The sequence below is a fragment of the Panulirus ornatus genome, chromosome 49 (genome assembly GCF_036320965.1).
Source record: "Panulirus ornatus isolate Po-2019 chromosome 49, ASM3632096v1, whole genome shotgun sequence".
Lineage (NCBI taxonomy): Eukaryota > Metazoa > Arthropoda > Malacostraca > Decapoda > Palinuridae > Panulirus > Panulirus ornatus.
This window is the reverse complement of record NC_092272.1, coordinates 2,953,001-2,959,397: the sequence shown is the minus strand read 5'-3', so window position 1 is coordinate 2,959,397 and position 6,397 is coordinate 2,953,001. Positions and strand designations below refer to the sequence as shown.

The following is a 6,397-nucleotide window of genomic DNA, read 5'->3' as shown; positions in this document are numbered from 1 at the left end:
GTTTTTTGTTTATTCAAACTGTATAATGACATTCAGAAAAGGGGAATGTATTTTTCTCTCTACTATATTTCATAATTTGTCTGCATTAAAATTGGTGACCATAATGACAGAATGAAACAGAAGTTTTAGAATGCAAAACTCCCTGCATTAGTACCCCTAGATTATACCTAGTGGGTTAAAGAATAATGGTTTTGTTCTCAGGAAGATAGCTTTTATGGCAGTGATAGGGATAATTATATGATCTACAACTAACAGTAAAAGAAAATTCTAAATCTTTAGACATAGGCTCAAGAAACTGAGCTATATCTTTCTCAAATTGCACAGCATGTATAGCCCTCTGCACCCTTATCCGGGCCTCAAAGGGTCTGATGTAAATCTTGGGAGTGTTAAGTTCCCACCGCACCATTGTCTGGGCTTTTGTAGGGTTCAGTACAAGTTGTGGTTGTTGTTTTTGTCAATGTTGTTGCCTTTTATCCAAGGACAGAAGGTGATCTTCCACTCTACTATTGAAGCTGTATGCCTATGTGGCATTGCACAAACAAGTAAATATATCTTCAGTTGTAAACATCAGCTGAAGTACATATGAGAATCAAAGCTCAGTCCTCAGCAAGGTCACAGATTGATGTATCTGTATACGGAACATATCATAACTTTAAGCATTAATACACATGAACTCATATATCATAAGACTTCTTATAGTTAAAAATGTAATGTTAGTATATGTATATACATTCTTCTCTCTTAACATTACATTTACATGTACTGAATAAGGGGTTGCTGTATACATGTACATGAACATATCGACATTATATTCATATATATATATATATATATATATATATATATTATATTTTTTTTTCATTATACTTTGTGGCTGTCTCCTGCGTTAGCGAAGTAGCTCAAGGAAACAGATGAAAGAATGGCCCAGCCCACCTACATACACACACTCACACACACACTCACACACACACATATATATTCTTACATCTGTTTCCTTGCGCTAATGCGGGAGACAGCAACAAAGCATAATAAAATAAATATATATATATATATATATATATATATATATATATATATATATATATATATATATATATATATATATATTAGGTACAGTAGGGTTGAGGGTCAAGTCAATTGGGAGGTGAGTTTGAATGGAGAAAAACTGGAGGAAGTGAAGTGTTTTAGATATCTGGGAGTGGATCTGGCAGCGCGCGATGGAACCATGGAAGCGGAAGTGGATCATAGTGTGGGGGAGGGGGCGAAAATCCTGGGAGCCTTGAAGAATGTGTGGAAGTCGAGAACATTATCTCGGAAAGCAAAAATGGGTATGTTTGAAGGAATAGTGGTTCCAACAATGTTGTATGGTTGCGAGGCGTGGGCTATGGATAGAGTTGTGTGCAGGAGGATGGATGTGCTGGAAATGAGATGTTTGAGGACAATGTGTGGTGTGAGGTGGTTTGATCGAGTAAGTAACGTAAGGGTAAGAGAGATGTGTGGAAATAAAAAGAGCGTGGTTGAGAGAGCAGAAGAGGGTGTTTTGAAATGGTTTGGGCACATGGAGAGAATGAGTGAGGAAAGATTGACCAAGAGGATATATGTGTCGGATGTGGAGGGAACGAGGGGAAGTGGGAGACCAAATTGGAGGTGGAAAGATGGAGTGAAAAAGATTTTGTGTGATCGGGGCCTGAACATGCAGGAGGGTGAAAGGTGGGCAAGGAATAGAGTGAATTGGATCGATGTGGTATACCGGGGTTGACGAGCTGCCAGTGGATTGAATCAGGGCATGTGAAGCGTCTGGGGTAAACCATGGAAAGCTGTGTAGGTATGTATATTTGCGTGTGTGGACGTATGTATATACATGTGTATGGGGGTGGGTTGGGCCATTTTTTTCGTCTGTTTCCTTGTGCTACCTCGCAAACGCGGGAGACAGCGACAAAAATATATATATATATATATATATATATATATATATATATATATTCATGAGTTGTGCATTTTACCATGTTATCATATTTGTTTACCTGCAAATATCCCTATAATGCACATATTGTAGTTACATAGTTTACATAATCATTTCTGTGGAAAGTATGAGGAATTCATTTTGAATTTCTTCTGTTTAACAATAAATTAGGAGGGGAAAGGCAGCCAAATGGCTAACATTCACTCACACTGGTGCTCTTCAGCAGCATGTGTTACGTGCTAACCCACTAATAAATGGAACTGAAAATGCTCCACCCTTGAATGTTAATGCATAAATAGGAAACAGATAGCAGAAAATCTAACTTTCAACTGCCATAAGTTTTCTTTAGAATATTGAATGGTTGATAATGGTGCGTAGTATTCATGTAGATGAGAAGTTCACCTTGTGTCCGTGCGTAAATGGCATTTAGTAACGAGTCTGTCCAGTCCTGCACTTAGCCTGGGAGGGGGATTTTACTTCCCTCCCATGCCTCTCTTTGCACTTATATATGGATGTAATGTCAGTAAATTTACAGCTTTGTGGTTATATGCTTGCTAAGATATAGATATGTGATGTTCAGACATTTCAGTACATGGAGACCATTTATTTTTCAGGAGGATTATTGGCAATAATGAATTGTCCGTGTATATTTTTCTCCGCTTTGTTGTAACAATGTGAATGATGCCACAAACACAGTTAAGTGAATGTTGGTAGATAGTCATTTCTAAAGTACTGACAGGTCCTCAGTCAAGTCATATCTCATTCACCATAGTTGATGCCATGAATATATTGAATAAGGTGACTTTTGATGGCCTTTGTGTTAAAGGTTGTGTAGTTGTTGAAACTACATCATTTGTCTCAAAGGTTAACAATCAACAAAAAGCCTAGCCAACTGCATTTGCATGAGCTCTTTTCCTTTTTGCTTTGATACTTTTTCTATGTTTTGTAAGTTTAGATTTCATGTACAGACAGATGACTGATATTTCTGCAATGTTGTCTAAGTTTGTGACTTATCAGTGTTACAACCTGCCTCCTAATGATTTACACTATAGTAACACTCCTAAGCATTTTCATTTAAGGAAATCTAATTGAGTTCAGAGTGTAACTGTTTGTCTGTCTTGTCACTGTGATTTCATTCATATATATTCTCCCAGTTGTTTTCTACATTCGTTGTTTCTGTAATCATCTCAGCATTTCATTACTGTAGGGTTTTGCAGCTGCTTCAGCTGGAAAAATCTTAAGAGATTTTTTTCATTTAATTCTAATACACATCCTGATACTTTGAAAATTGCAGCAAACCAGCATCATTAAGTTTTATCAGCTGTTTCTCAACCAATTGAATGTGGGGCCTTTGTGTTACAGGTTAATCAGTTCCATAATCACTAATGCTCTGGGCCTAGTTCACAGCTTATGGTTTGTGAATGCTGAATACTGTGTAATGCTAGCAGTTCAAGGAGACTGTAAACTACGGTTTTACCAGTGTTGCATTGTTCACTTTAGCATTGAAAATAACATTCTCTACTAAAAAGTAGGTAGTTTTATAGCTTCCTGAGATTAAGCAAAGAGAATGCCAAGAGAAAGGGATAAATATTTCACTTGAGGTGGGTGGATGTAGGTAAACTTGACTCCATTTTGCTGCTTGTGTATGTCCCTCTTTTTAAACCAGGTATTTCCACTCACCAGTCGTTTTTTAGCACACAGCTCCATAAGCTGTTCACCATTTCCATTTATATTACTGAATACCCCATGCTCCCCAATTTTACCCTCAATTTCCTCATTACTCACATTCACATTCAAATCACCTATCACTAACACCCTTCTAAATCAAAACTGCTGAAACATTCACTCAGCTGTTCCCAAAACACTTGCCTCTCATGTACCTTCTTATAGCCAGATGTATAAGCATAAATGATCACTCATTTCTCACCATATACTCACATTTTACCCGTATTAGTCAAGAATTTATTTCATTTACTTGCATTTGTTTACACATTCCAAACTCCTGCTTTACAAGCAGTGCAACTCCCTCCTTAGATCTTATCCTCTCACCAACCCCTGACTTTACTCCTAAATCATTTCCAAACCATTCTTTGCTACATCTTCTGTACCATCTTTTAGGAATTGAAATATAAAGGGGCTTCCATCCCCCCTTCCTGCCTGCCTTCTAAGACATGCAAGGAATATGACAGTAAAATTCTTTCTCTCCACCTCAGAGATATGTAATATACTATATATCGCTACCTCGCTAACGCAGGAAATGGCAAATAGTATGAAAAAAAAATAATGTATAGTAAACATTTCCTTGATAAAACAGCTTATGAGTTTTTCAAAATATAGTCAGAGTATGACAGTTTGTTATGAGTTTTTGAAATATAGTCATTATGACAGTTTGCTAGTTTTTATGTTGTTTGAAAGTGTTGCATATATTTTTTTACACTTGCTTGCTTTAAATTTATATACAGTATCATTGAGTGAATTAGATTTTGACTTGAATTTGAGACTGCCACAGACAATCTGCTTCGTTTTACCTAAAGATGTGAGTGACATGACTATCATTATCTGCAATCTTTACAACTGATTTCCTTTTTCTGAGACCTGTAGGTTGGGATGCAACCATTGTTTATAAAGAGAACCTGCAGCATTTTGGGACCAGACAGTTTTGCTGTGGTATTAGGTTAGGAAGTATGTTTTATAATGAATTATTAGGAAATGTTTAATAAGGTTTTATATATATGTGATGTATATATATCTTGATGTTCCCAAATAAGGATGTAAGGTGTATCCCCTCACACTCTGATAAATAGTTACAGTATGAGTGGTTGATGTTAGACATATCTCATCAAAATATTGTTTTTGACTTTTTTATGATCCCATAGACGAAGTTTGCATGTTATTAAAAGATTTCTGTCCCAGAAGGATTTCAGAGACTGTTAAGGAATACAACACATGGGGAAATGTCTTTTAATATTTGACTAATAGATGGACAGAGTCACTGAATGAGCTATTAAGGGCTAGACTTATTTTATTCTAGATTTTGAGAATAATTTATATGATATGGTTTACATGCATTAGAGTCATTTTATGCATTTGGGTGAGGGGTAAATGAAGACATATGACTTGTGTGATGATTTAGTTGTGAATGATTTTTGTTTGTTAGGTATATGGAGGACTGTTCAGTTTGCTTGAGGATATATGTTAACATTATGCTTCTATGAAGGATTCAGTTAATTTTCAAGCTGAAATACAACATTAATTATGAATACTGAGAACATTACATTTCAGTTATGTAAAGCATTTGTTGAAAATTACTTCCGTCTTGTTTCAAAGTTTAGTTAAGTGAACTTGTCTTATGTAGGAACCAACACTGGTATATTTTTACTTGCGACTGTTTGTGAGTATCAGTAAACTAAAATCTGATACATGATTCACTGATCTGACATATAATTAGTTATTTCAGTCAGTCTGAGATGTGCATTGGTGCACTCCAATGGGGGGTACGATCATTCCATTTAGTTAGCTAGCCTCCTGTGAATGCTGTTGATTGCAGATAAATAGTTTTGAATGGAAAGAAAACCTTCATGCACATTGTCAGTGTGGAGGAAACATAAGCTTATCACATGCTGACTTCAGTTATTTATTATGATTGTCCTGTCTTTTTGCTTTTCCAGGAATGAATCTGACTACTGGATGATGATAAGTGGGTGGTTGTAATGTTTGTTTTTTAGTTATACAATTTATTTTTTATAATTACTATAGGACCAATTTCTATGAAAGGGCCCTAGTTTTAGCCACAAACTTTCTAAAGGTTCCTGCAGCCCAAGGCTGTGCTTCTTCCTCTATTAGGGAAATGTAGGCTCCTTTCAGATGAAACGTTCTTTGACAACACTGCTTTCCCAGTGATACAACCTCATCAAAGGTTATTTTCACTCGATGGATTCTCTGTCATGATTTATTTAGAATTACCATCAGGATCGTGCATGGTGCAGGATCCTTTGACAGCAGGTCTCTGAAAAATTCAATGGGTTGGGTGATTGTGCCTCAACCAATCCCAGCATGTCATTGTAATACCTCTCAGCCAGTCTCAGGATACAGAACTTGATATTGCCTCTTAGCCAATTACATTTTAATTCATTTTCTTCATGACTTGCTGCATCATATCTATCTTGTGTTTTAAGGGCTTCCTCTGCTTTAATAATTTTTCTCATCACACATTATTCTGGCATTAGTCTTACAACAGATACTATACACCACGTCAAAGACTATTATTAACCAAGAATTAATCAACACTGATGACGTGTAGTATTATCGCCAGAAACACCACCACTGACGTATTTTATGACAAGGAGGTTACATATGTTGAAAGATTTTGTCTCAGACAGGGCTGGTATGTAATGCTTATTGCATATATTGCTCCATTCACAATGCTATTTTCCA

At 36.2% G+C, this 6,397-nt stretch overlaps 1 protein-coding gene across 1 annotated transcript in view; it reads right to left on the bottom strand.

The window, feature by feature from the left end:
* Positions 1-6,397, bottom strand: part of Spec2 (CDC42 small effector protein Spec2) — a 74,731-nt gene that overhangs the window by 51,855 nt on the left and 16,479 nt on the right. The gene's annotated exons all lie outside the window — the stretch shown is intronic.